The sequence below is a fragment of the Gossypium hirsutum genome, chromosome A10 (genome assembly GCF_007990345.1).
Source record: "Gossypium hirsutum isolate 1008001.06 chromosome A10, Gossypium_hirsutum_v2.1, whole genome shotgun sequence".
Taxonomy (NCBI): domain Eukaryota; kingdom Viridiplantae; phylum Streptophyta; class Magnoliopsida; order Malvales; family Malvaceae; genus Gossypium; species Gossypium hirsutum.
The window spans coordinates 74,197,376-74,211,616 of record NC_053433.1 but is presented as its reverse complement, the minus strand read 5'-3'; the positions used below and the strand labels follow the sequence as shown (position 1 = coordinate 74,211,616).

Below are 14,241 nucleotides of genomic sequence, written 5' to 3'. Positions count from 1 at the left end.
TCTAACCTATGGTATTTACTCGAGTGCTAATGATAATAAGGTCAGCAAGATTCAAACTATTTGTGAATTCCTTGATGTTTTTTCCGAGTAATTATCTAGATTACCACCAGATCTAGAAATTAAGTTTGCAATTGCAGTGTTCCCTTGTACGGCTCTGGTGTCAATTTCCCCTTATCGTATGGCAGCAACAGAGCTGAAGGAATAGAAAGTTCAGTTGCATGATTTACTAGACCGTAGCTTTATACACCCTAGTATATCGCCCTAGGGAGCACCAGTATTGTTCGTTAAAAAGAAATATGATTTGATGCAGCTTTGTATTAACTATCAACAACTGAATAAGCTAACGATTACAAATTGGTATTCTGTACCTCGTATTGATGAATTATTCAATCAGTTTAAAGGAGCTTCAATCTTTTACAAGATTGGTTTGAGATCAGGTTACTATCAGTTGAAACTAAAAGATAGTGACATATCGAAAATGACATATTGTACATATTATGGCTACTACTAATTTTTAGTGATGTCATTAAGATTGAGAAACGATCTCGCAGCATTCATAGACCTCATGAACCACATCTTCCACCTTTATCTAGATCAATTTGTGGTTCTTTTTTATCGATGATCTCTTAATCTATTCAAAAACTAAAGCTGAGCAAAAACAATATCTCAAAATTATTTTGCAAGTTTTGATAAAAAAAAAAGTAATTGTATGGAAATATTAGTAAATGCAAATTCTGGTTACTATAAGTTATGTTTCTGGGACATGTTATTTTAGCAGATGAGATTCGGGTTGATCCTTAAAAGATCGAGGCTATCTTACAGTGCAAAGCACCGAGAAATGTGTCAGAAGTTCGTAGTTTTCTTAAACTAGCTGGTTATCGAAGATTCGTAAATGGGTTTTTGAAAATAGCTACACCAATGATGAAATTGTTGCAAAATAATATTTAGTTTATTTGGAGCAGTTAGTGCCTGGTGAATTTTGAAAAATGGAGACAGATGTTGACTAAAGCACCAATCTTGACTTTGCCTAAATAGGAAAAAGGCTTCGTGGTCTATCGTGATACCTTGCTGAATGGTCTGGGTTGCATCTTGATGTAGGATTTTAAGGTAATTACATATGCATCTCATCAGTTGAAAACGCAGGAACACAACTATTCGATGCACAATTTAGAGCTAGTCGATGTAGTTTTTGCTCTAAAGATGTAGAGACACTATTTGTATAGTGAAAAGTGTCATATTTATACCGATCACAAAAGTCTTAAATACCTTCTAACCCAAAAGGAGTTGAATTTAGGACAACGTTGTTGGATTAAACTTTTAAAAGATTATGATTGTGTGATCAATTATCATCCCGGGAAAACTAATGTCGTAGCTGACACTTTGAGTAGACAAGTAGTAGTTGATTTGTGGGCGATGTTCACTCAACTCAGTATGAATAATGACGGTAGCTTATTAGTCGAATTGATAATCAAACTGATGTTGTTTGAACAAATTAGAGAGGCACAGCTCATCGATACCAAGTTGTTTGGGAAAAAGGAAATCGTTCAACGTGGCTTGGTAGAAAACTTCAGCATTGATGATCGTGGTTGTTTGAGACTTCATAATTGAATTTGTGTTCTAGATGTTGCCAATTTAAAAGACTTAATACTTTGCGAAGCTCACGATAGCCCTTTTTCTATTTACCCTGGCGGAATGAAAATATATCACGATTTACAAGAATTATGTTGGTGGCCCAATATGAAAAAAGAGACAGATGAGTTTGTTACCTAGTGTTTGACTTATGAGCAAGTTAAGGAGAAACATCAAGTTGCTACCATACTTCTTTAGTCTATCTAGATTCTTGAATGAAAATGGGAAAGTGTAACGATGGGTTTCGTAATAGGGTTATTGTTGTCTCCAAGAAAAAGAAATTTCATTTGGGTGATAGTTGATCGATTTACAAAATCAACCCATTCTATTATAGTTAGAACCAATTGGTCACTTTCAAAGCTAGTTAAGGTATACATTCAGGAAATTATTAGTTTGCACAGTGTACCTATGTCGATTACCCCTGATCGGGATCCCTAATTTACTTCGAAATTCTCATAATAGATGTAGGAATCTTTAGGTACGAGACTAAATTTCAGTACTGCCTTTCACCCACAAACAGTCAAACTATTGGTATGTGTTATTCAAATTTTGTAGGATATGTTTCGAGCATGCATAATTGATTTTGAATTAGGCTAGGAAGGTTATTTACCTTTGGCTGAATTTGTGTACAATAACAATTTCCAGTTGAGCATTCAAATGGCTCCGTATGAAGCATTATATGGTCGTAAGTGTAGAACACCTGTTTACTGGTCGAATTTTTGTTAAAGAAAATTTGTTGGGCCAAAAATGATTCAAGAAATGAAAGATATAGTTATGGTGATCCGAGATAGATTGAAAGCAACTTTTGATAGATAGAAATCGTACATAGATTTGAAACGTCAAGATATTGATTTTGTAGTGGGCAATAAAGCGTTTTTAAAGGTTTCTTCATGAATGAAAGTTCTAGGATTTGGTCGAAAGGGAAAACTGAGCCCTCGATTATCAGACCATACGAAATCAATAAAAGAGTTGGATTAATTGCATAATGGTTGCCATTACCGGTAGAGTTGCAAAAAATACACAATGTTTTTCATGTATCGATGCTCAGAAGATACCAATTGGATTCGTCTCATGTTATTTTGACGAAAAAAATGGAAATTCAGCCCAACTTGTCATATGATGAAGAGTTCAGGTAAAGTTGGTTACCCTATTAATTGAGTAATGAATACCGTATTAATTGTTTAGGTATAGTTGGATATAGTTGGAATGCCATATGATAGGAAGAGTTCAAGGTTACTTCAATTACGAGTCAATAAGACACTAGGTGTCAATTCGCTTCCATTATACCGATGAGACACTAGGTGTCAAACTTATTTCTAGTACTAGGCACAAATATTTGCTTCAGGTTTATCTAATGAAGCATTGGGTGCCAAACTGATGTGTTGGTTGGATTCATATATCCGTCCAAGTTCGAGTTGTGTTAGTAGTGAAATAAACGGTACAAACAATATATTTGATATTGAAATGGAAAATGATGAGAAATGGAAATGAAATGTGAAACAAAATATGAAATGGTGGATTGAATTGTGAATATTGACTGATTATGATAAATGAATCCATGAATTTTGGAAATTGAGATGGAATGTGCCATTATATGAATTGAGTTATCAAATGACATATGAAATGTAATTTTCATGTGTTAATATTGGTAAAATGTGTTGGTTGTGATAAAAAAATATGTAAATTGGCATAATTGACTTATTATATTGCATATTGTAACTGCCATTTTTTAGTGAAATCAGAACAGTGGTTTCGGGTCCACAAATCCGAGGTCGAAAGAAAATTTATTTTAATATTATTTTATGGTTTACAATATGATAGAAATATCCTATGAAAATTTCATTAACAAATTTTACCGTTTACATGCCTACTTTGATAAAAAGGATCAAATTGCATAAAGAGTGAAAATTGAATTCTAGTAGTTAAAAGTATCAAATAGCTATGAAATTTAAAATTGGAGGTCCTTATACAGAAAATAGACCATTTAGATAAGTTAGTGGATAAGTATGATTATTCATCATTGGAAATTGAAGAAAATATTAAGGTTAATTTTGAAAATTAAATATTTAAAGTAATATTAAATAAAAGAAAAAATCTATTTTCATCATCTTTCATCAAAAAAATTGGAAAACCGAGCCATGTAAGCTTGACTTTTAGCATGCTTATTTTGCTCATTTGCATAACTATTCTTGTCCCATTTTTAATGATTTTAATGTTTTCGAGATTGTAATAGCTTAATCTAGCTATTCGGGGATTAATTTACAAAACAGTTAAAGTATTAGGATTTTTCCATAGATGAGTATAGTTGAATTTTGAAGTTTTATGATAGAAAATGAAAGGTTGCTGTTACATAAACAACTTTTGAAAAGAGAATTTTGATAAATTTATCTATTAGGGACTAAATTGAAAAGATGAAAAATTTATAGAAAAATTCTAAATTTTTTGAAATACATGTTCTGCTATTGATATGTATGAAAATCGGTTAGGCTTGAATAAGGATTAAATTGTATGAATTTCATTTTTCGAGCCTAGGGACTAAATTGTAATCAATTAAAAGTATAGAGGCAAAATAGTAATTTTTCCAAAAATGTGTGCGGATTAAATTAAATGTGAATTATATTAAATTGAGTTAAATTCATTCGTATAGATCCAAATAGACCTAATACGAAGTTGATCGAGGCAAAGAAAAAGTATCAGACTAGTAGCCTTTATATCTACGAAAACTTATTGAGATAAGTTCGTATAACTAAATTATATATTTAAATGTTTTAAGTTGAATATTGTTGTGTGTGATTTGTACAAATTGCCATGTACAATTATGATCACATATTCGATAATTATCGAGTCTCGTTTGAACCTTAGAAATTCGAAGGATACAAATGACATGTCATTAGGGTTCCCAATCTGGTTGTGATCCTGCATGCGTTGCAGACACACCACAGCTCTCTTGAGCTTCCCGATATTTGGCTTACATGAGCTTTCTGATTTCAACTCGCATGAGCTTCCCATTACTTAGCTCACATGAGCTTCCCGTTATATGTCTCAGAAGAGCTTTCTGTTCACATACTTGTATAAGCATACAAGTAAATGAATTGACGGGTTACAGATTTGTACACTTTGTGTGTACTTCCTGTGTATCCAACGATATTTTAAATGGTTCAACAGGCAAAGTTCTGATATGAAACAATATGAGTTCGAAATGAACAATTACGGGTATTGTAACGCCCCAAAATTTTATTTTTGTTTCTGTTAAAACATGCCACAAGTGTGTATCTGCTTCAGTGGTTAAGTGTTCTAGGTGTGTGTGTGTAAGGTCCCTAGTTCAAGTCTTGGCTTTGGTAAATTTTAGTATTTTTCTGACTTAACCCCTATCTCTAGCTAGTAGGCTTTTAATTAAAAGGTTGTAAGTACTTAACAGAATGGGCCTGCTGGTCTGATGGTTAAGGGAAGTGTTGGTTGGCAGAGGGTTAGGAGTTCGAATCCCTGCGTGGGTGTAAGGACAAATAATTTTATTTGCTCCTCGGTTGAAGAGTTTGAGTTGTATTGGAAATTTGAGTAGTGGGAGTTTGGCAGAGATAATTTAAAGGAGCGAATTTTGGGGTGATCAGATTTTCGGAGCATTATCGTTTCCTTTTTGCAAAATTTAAGTTTTCCCAAAACTCCTTTCTGACCCCATCTCTTCTCACTTTCTTCTTCTCCTTTCATTTTTCTATTGTCAAACCCTAATTCTTCTTTCTATTTCCATCTCTTTTTATGGGCTACCACACCTTCGTTTCCATTGGGTCAATGTTCGTCACACGTTCTGGTAAGTAGAGTTTCTGCTCTCGTTAACTTACGATTTTCCAACTTTGATTTGGGGGTTTTCGCGTGGATTAAGGGCCTCTTCATGCTTTTGCGTAATCAACTGTTTCGAGGTGTTAGGGTAAGCTTTTCATCGCTTAAGGGATACGTTTCTCGTTTCGAATTCGGTTTTAGTTCAATTGATTAAGTGCTAAATTGAGTGGAATTGGTCATTGTAGGTTCTGGAGTGCTCGGGGATTGTTTTAGCATCAGTCGAAATCAGGTGTGTACCCAAAATGCAAGAAAACGAGTTTTCGGCAAAAGTCGAAAACCTTTCTGTCAACGCCACACGGCCGTATGGTAGGCCGTGTTCTGTAACACGAGCGTGTGATCAACGAGGCCAGGCCTTGCATGCAAGACACAGCCATTGATGGGCGGGTAGGCTGTGTGTAACACACAGGCTAGACTGATCTGGGCCGTGTTGGCCACTTGGGCATATGGGTCCACACGGGTAGTCCACACGTGCTTGTGGAATTTTGGGCTAGGCCGTGTGATCCATACGGCCAAGGCCAAATTAAACTGTATGGGCCATACGGGCATGTGGGCCCACACGGGTAGGCCATATGGGCGTCTGAGCCCATTTAACTTAAATATGTTCTGAGGTTGCACAGGTCACCCAAGTCAACTGTGAACCTACCATACGGTCAGTAAGCACTACTCAGACCTTTAAATGCGAGAACTGTATGTATGATGTATGTATTGAGCATGATGATTATATGAATGAATACTGAACTATATGTATAGCTGATGTCGAAACCATTTTTTTGAAAACGGGAATCGACTTTGGTTTTGAAAATGAAAACGAAAATTGGGAGTCGCCACCAATCTTTTTTGTTTAGGTGTGATCGGATCACCTAGAAATTTGGTCATTTTAATAAAACATTTTGATTTACTAAAACCACGATTTTGGTCTACGAAATTTGAGAAAACGAGTTCGGGAGTCGGCTACGTACGAGGAAGGATTAGCACCCTCGTAACGCCCAAAATTGGTACCTAATTGATTAATTAATGTCTTAATGTCGAAATTTAAAAAATCAAAAAGAATTTAGAATACGGTCCCTTTTTATGTTGATCTATACAAAGAATTTGCTTGAGTAAATCGAAATGGATTTTAAAGACCTTCTTGTCTCAAAGTAATAAAATGCCACATCCAGTACGTTAAGACGCAACATTTCAGACCCTCGAGAATAAGTTGGTCTTTTGATTTTCAAAACTCACCTGTTTTAATTTTAAAAGGTTATTCGGTCATTTGGATCAAACGATAAGAATCAAAACCCAGTACGTTAGGGCACAATCTCTCGAATTTCCAAATACAGAACATTGCCTTACTTTGAAAATTTCTTTGTTTCTTAAAAATTTTATCAAACGTAAGTTTAAAACGACATGGGCTATTTTGAAGCATAATACAAAGATAATCAATTGTATTTAAACATAGTTCATGAGGAATAATAATGTAATAATATAAAATAACTATATAAGTCAAGAATATGATAAACAAATGAATGTTATGATAATACTAATGTGCTATAATAGTCATAGTAATATTAACAAACAAATTACAATAATAATAATACATATGAATGTGAATAAGTAAAGATGAAATAAATAAATAATAGTAAGGACAATAATAATAAAGTAATAAATAAATAAATATAAGGGAAAAGGTTTAAAAATATTAGAAGTAAAGAACCAAATTGAAATAAATAATATTTAAAGCACAATTTGTAATAAAACATATATGAAAATAATAATAATAATAATATGACAGTAATAATAATAATAATAATAATTAATTAAATAGACTAATGAATAGAATAATAATAATAATAATGAGAAAGACATAAATAAAATAAATAACCGATGGAAGAAAATAAAGAGTTAAAGAGAAATAAAATAATAATAAATAAAAAAATATGAGAATTTAAAAATAAATAAATAAATGAGCAATATATAAATAAATAAGTACGCGAACAAGCAAATGAATAAAATAATAATGAATAAATAAATGAGTACATAAAAGAATTTCAATAAAAAAGGGTTAATTGTAACTTGAATGAAATTAGAGGGACAAATTGAAATAAATAAATAAATAAAGGAATAAAGGGGCTAAAATGTAACGAGCGAAAACAAACGAGGGTCAAAGGAGGAAATAAACCAATCCTTTGGACATGTGTCCCTGCTCAGCGAGTCAGGGACTAAATTGAAACACACCGTAAATTCGATGGCCAAACCTGTAAGGAGAAAAAGTAAAAAAGGACTAAACTGAAGCGCACCTCAAAAGCGAGGGACCACGCACGTAAATAAACCAAAAAATGGAAACACACGGATCCTCCTTGTTCGTGGGTCAGGTCGCGCGGGTTCCCCCCCTAAACAACACCGTTTCGAGGTGTATGGGGGGAAAGCAAAACATGGTCGTTTTGCAAGGCTGTTAAAGCCAAAAAACTTTTAAATTTTTTTTTATTTTCTTCCTTTCTTTTTCTAAAAACAGAGAGCAGCCCCTTCCCTTCTTTTTTCATTTTCCTTCTCTGCTAGGGTTTTGAAAACCCATCATCGCACCATCGTCGAACAGCCTTGGCTCCACCGTGGACGGTGGTCGGAGCCACGCCAAGATCTGACTCGGGTAAGTCCCCTTTCCCTTCCTTTTTTTTTGGTTTTTTTACTTGAAAATAGATTTGTAATAATATATAAAAAGAAAGAATAGGGAAAAAGAAAAGAAAAAAAGAAGATAAAATCAAGATCAACCTCTTTTTATTTTGCTTTTGATTTCTGAAAAATCTGGGATACAATCTTTTTTTTGTATTCCAAAAAAAAACCCTAAAATACAAACCATCCTCTGGCCTTTATAGCCATTTTTCATTTTAAAAAATACATATTTCTTTTCTTTTTCACTGCCTTTGCTATTGTTTAGTACCATTTAGCCACTGTTTTATTTTGCTTTTCGTATTATTTGCGTGTTGCCTTGTCTCTGTTCCCTTTCTGTTGCTTGTTTACAGGCATTGATGGAGGAGAGCTTCGAGCGGCGTGCGTACTGGAGCAGGGGTACGACGCACATGGGTAGCGGCGTACACTATTGCTAGGGTTTCTTGGATGATGAAACTAGTTTAGGTTTGGGCCATTTTTGGCTTGTTTTAGTTTGGGGTTTAGCTGGGCTAAGGTTGATGGGCCTGTTGGGCCATTGTGAAAAAGAACTGTTTATTATTATTTTTAATTTTTGATTTTAGTTTTTGGTTTATGGGCCCCGGGCTAAATTAGGCCTCTACTGTTATAAGCCCAATTTTCCCGGCCCAACAACTAAATAAATAAGACCAAATACCTAAACCCAAAGCCTAAAACAACAACCTACAGGCCCAAACTAAAACACCAGCCTAGCCCAGAAATTTAACACTTTCTGAGGAACCCTAGGGTTCCCCCTTTGCACCGCTTCGCTCACCCACGTGACGTCTGACAACTTTCAACCACCCTGTGGCCCCTTCCCATCACTTCCAAAGACCTGCAAATAGAAGAAAAGGAAACAGAGCAGAGCAAGGCAGCAGGCAACAGTAGTGAAAACAATAGTAAAATAGGGACTTGTAAATCGGCTATAAAACCGAAAGAAAACCAATGTAAAAAGGGGATTTTTCTTTTTGAAATAAAAAACAGAGGAAATCGGTTCAAGTTTATCATTTTTATTTTTTATTTTTCTTCTTCAAAACTGCATATACATATACTTATATTTTTCATATTTTCTTTTTTAAAAAACTGCTTATATATCAGTAATATAGAAAAAAAGGAAGCAAAACTTACCTTTTGAGCCCCGACCACCGTGTGTGGCAGTCAACGGACCCGGCGGCGGAGCTATGGTCTGCCTAAAGGCTTGAGAGAAAAGGGAGAAAGGATTTTCAGTTTTTTATTTTAAAGAGAGGGGCTCAAATGAATTTTTGAAATTTTTTTGACTTAAATAGCCAAGTGAAACGGTGCCGTTTCACCTTGACCATTTAAGTGCCAAAACGGGGCCGTTTCAGTCCATACCCATGCAACCCGACCCGACCGATGAAGGATCCAAGCGTTTCTTTGGCTTTTGGGTTATTTATGCTTGAAGCCCTTCCGCTTTTCTGTTTTGCTTTAATCTAATCCTATTTCCTTTTTATTTTCTTTAAATTCGTCTCTTTAATTTTATTTCACTTTTGATTTAGTCCCTCTTTTATATACTTGCATTTATCTTTTTCGAATTTGGACCTTAAAATTTCATCTTATTTTCAATTAAGCCCTTATTCGTCTGAATTTGAACTTTTTTTATTTATTTAAAATCATTTTATTTATTTTAAACTTTGTATTGAACTGTTTTATGTCACTTATTTTGAATAGTTTTATATATATTATTTGTTTTAAATATTATATATATTTAATTTTTTTAAATTATTTGTTGTAAGTTTTTGTATATTATTATTTTAAACTTTTACATGTATATATTTATATTATCTATTTTAAATGTTTTTATATATATAATATTTATATGTAGACTTTTTTATATATAAATTGTTTTGCTTCAGATTTCCTTTTATATATTATATATTTTAAACTATTTTTTTAAATTGTTTTACATATATATATTTAACTCTATTTATTTATTTTAAAATATTTTATTTATTATCCATTTTAAGATCTTTCTTTCATATTATTTATCTTATACTTACGTATGTATACATTATTTATTTCAAATTTCTCTTTTGCTTGTTGTTTATCTTAAACCCTTTTATATATTATTTATTTTAAACTATTTGATTTATTTATTTTTTCATATACTACCATGAAATTGTTTTGTGTTGTTTATTTTTAAATTGTTTTAAATATCAATTATTCTAAATGGCTTCATATATTATTTATTTACCTTTTTTACCATTATATACATTATTTTATTTTATGTTGTTTCACATACATTATTTATTCTTATATCTTGTTTTTTGTATATACTATTTATGTTAAATAGATCTAAATTATTTATTTTTATATACATTTGTGCATTTTGAACCCTTTTCGTATTATTTATTTTAAAATTTGCTTTTTCTCTTGCGCATTATTTATTTTGACTCTATATATGTTATCTACTTCGAATTGTTGTACATATTACTTTGTTTTGTTTTCTTTAATTGTTAATGCCGATTTTAAAATAGTGTATTATGTGAATATTTTTATTACGTGCCCTATAAATCATTTGTTATCATATTCATGTTGTTGACATTCATTAACATAACATATTATTCACATAGTATTGTTACATGTTATATATTACATTTATATTTTATTTCGTTCAAATCACAACGTGAATTATGTTTCAACATACTCATACATAATCAACAGTTTTATTATACTCCAAATCAAATATGCATCATTTAAATATTGTATTTGCTATTATTCAAAAACCTTTTTAAAAAAGGGGGCAATATTTCGTTTTTTAGAAATTCGAGAAATCGTGTCCTAACTTACTGGGTCTTGATTTTCTCGTTTAACCTAAATAACCAAATATCCCTTCAAATTTCAAAATATAAGAAAATTTCAAAGTAAGGCAATGTTCTATATTTGGAAATTCGAGAGATTGTGTCCTAACGTATTGGGTTTAAATTTCGAGTTTTTAAATTTTGACATTAATACATTTATTAATCAATTAGGTACCAATTTTGGGCATTACGAGGGTGCTAATCCTTCCTCGTACGTAACCGACTCCTGAACCCGTTTTCTCAAATTTCGTAGACCAAAATCGTTGTTTTAGTAAATCGAAATGTTTTATTAAAATGACCAAATTTCTAAATGATCCGATCACACCTAAACAAAAAAGATTGGTGGCGACTCCCAATTTTCGTTTTCTTTTCAAAATATAAAGTCGATCTAGTTTTTTCAAAAAAATGGTTTCGACAGCCGATATTCATGTATTATCAAGTCATATACTGTATGTTGCATTGCATTGGATTGGGATGTTGATATTTGGAGGAATTGTACTGAAAGGCTCTTAAGCCTATTATTTGGCAGCTCAGCTGCAATTTACTAATTATGTGTCGCATTCGGTATTACTTGGAGTGTAGGGATAGTGGATGTTTTAAACCCCACATAGAGTGTAAGGATGGACGGAGATGATGTGTAGAGGCTAGTTGGAGGCTAGTTGGGTAGGACTCTGTTCACTGATTAGTGCATATCTGATACGAAAACTGAGATTGGCTAAGGCCCGAACTGCTACTGAAACTAAAATGGGCTTAGGCCCAGACTGCATTGGACTGTTTGTTGTGTTTGTCTGTTTGCATGTTTTCTATGGGGATTACATACTGAGTTTACGTAAACTCACCCCTTTCTGTTGTATCTGTACAGGTAATCCTCAGACTTAAACGGATCGATGTGGCAGAGGACTCAATGGTGACCACATGACTATTGAACTGTTTTGATTTCATTTAAGGTTTTTACTTCCTATTATTTTTGGGGTATTTTTGATGTAATTTGGACTGTTTCCTTTATTTTGGACTTTAACTATTTTATAGACTTTTAAACTGCAAACCTCTACGAAAACTCGGTTTAAGTAGTAATAACGTTTTTCCTTAACGTAAACAGTTTTCTTCAAATTTCACGGTTTTAAAAGCTTTTGCTACAGAATATTTTTTATACGAATCAATTAACGAGAAAATAGTTTTGAGATGGATGAAAGATAAATAAAAACTAAAAAACAAAAATGGTTTTAACTTGATACAATTATTTTCAAATCCCAATTCATGTGACATCCCAGATTCGGCCATAACGTTTAGGTCGGGTTTGGGATGTTACAGGTATATACTTGAGTTACAAGGAAAATGATATTACATGATATATTGAAATGTGAGATGGATGATACATGTATGTGGATCTTACCTAGTGATTATGTACAACCATGTTTATTGGTTTTGGAAAGTGTTACATGGCTAACATGTTGAGGATATGTGTTCAGGCTTTTGGCCAAATAGGTATGGTTATATTATCATGCTTACCTTAAATGTGTTTAAATGGTAAGTTAATTTTCTTGTTATACAAACTTACTAAGCTTAAATGCTTACTCTATGTTATTTTCCAAGTTTTATAGTAATTTGGAAGCCCATTTTAGTTGGAAGCTGGTCGGAGTAACTTCACATTATCCAGCAGCCTTTTCAGTATAATTAGTAAATTAATTTTGGTTATAATGGCATGTCTAGGTTAATTTGGCCAATGATGGAATATAAATGTTTTGTTGGAACTAGTAATTTGAATGGCTTGTGATGGATAAATTTTAATGTGTATGTAAGTGGCCTTATCATGTTTGATGTGTGTTTGAAATGGTTGAATGATGGAAATCTTATAGGTATATTGTTGGTTGGGTTGAATAGGTATATTTGGTAAATTATGCATATATGTCTTTGGTCATGTAGGTGAAATTGGTTATTTGATTTATATGAGTTATGTTGTCATTTAAAAAGCCTAAGGGCATATTGTTGGTATATGATTGTATTACATGTTTAAGTATTGATTTTGGCTGGATTTGAATGCCTTGTTATGGCTTCTTGATGTCCAAAAATGTTGATTTAGGTTGATGAAAAATTAGGTGAGAAATATGGCTAGGAAAATGGCCTGTTCTTGTCCACACGGGCAAAGACACGGGCGTGTGTCTCTGCCATGTGTGACATACGGCCATGTGACACGACCGTGAGTCCCCTTTATCTTTAATTTGCATAAAACAGAATGCTTATACGACCTAGCACACGGGCGTGTGGCTTGGTCGTGTGACCCAAGTCAGAGAGTTACACAAGTTTGGACACGAGTTGGGACACGGCTGTGTACCCCTATTTCGAATGCCCACATGGCCTAAGACACGGGCATGTCTCTTGATCATGTGAGCCACACAGCCTAGCCACACGGGCGTGTGTCTCTTGCACCTTTGAAAATTTTTGATGTTTTCTGAAAAATTTTTTGAGTACCCGATTTAGTCCCGACTTATTTTCGATGTGTATTTTGAGCCTCAAGGACTCATATAAGAGACAATATAATTTATTTTGATTGGTTTCCGACATGAATGTTATATGATATAAGATGTATGAATATTTGGTCTGTAAACTTTGATAATACTTAATAACCCTGTTTTAGCGATGAATATGAGTTAGGGGTGTTACACATATCATCACATATTTAAATTTTTTTCATTTTAATGACTTATGTTATGTTTTAATGTTTGGATTATAGAAATGTCACTGAGTTACACTCAGTGTACAGTTTGTCAACTCAGTATCTAGTGGCAATCTCAGACTCAAATATTGATCATGAATTCATTTTGGTATCGGCATGTACCTAAGATGTCTTATGGTTATATAATGTTTATTTGATTTGGGTTGGCATTTTGAGAAATCTTATGTATATATGTGTGTATGATGGCATTGATCACGATAATGGTATTTTGTTGAGTAGTTGGTTTGTATGGTTGATAGCTTAAATGAGGATTAGGTAATGTGCCATGGAATAGGTTTGTAAGAGTGATTCATATGCCTATGTTATGCTTGAAATGATTTGGTAACTTTAGTGCATAAGATAAAAAGTTGAATTAAAGTCAATTTGAGATTGTTTTGAATGGTTAGTTTGGTGTTAAATTGAGTTATTACTTGAGATGTCTTGCAAGGCATATTGAAATGATATGTATATAATGTTTTAGTTGATTTGGATTGTTGATTAAGGTGCCAATTGTGGAATATTGGTTAGACACTTAGGAAGGTTGTTGTAAGTAATGTTTTTGCATGGTTTTGATACTTTTAGGAG

The 14,241-nt window shown here is 33.0% G+C and overlaps 1 long non-coding RNA gene across 1 annotated transcript; it reads left to right on the top strand.

Moving 5' to 3' along the window:
• The first annotated feature begins 7,925 nt into the window (after nucleotides 1-7,925).
• On the top strand, nucleotides 7,926-13,826 carry LOC121208501 (uncharacterized). Its single transcript, XR_005903609.1, has 2 exons — nucleotides 7,926-9,530; nucleotides 11,806-13,826. It is a non-coding gene; the product is annotated as an uncharacterized lncRNA (long non-coding RNA).
• The last annotated feature ends 415 nt before the right edge of the window (nucleotides 13,827-14,241 follow it).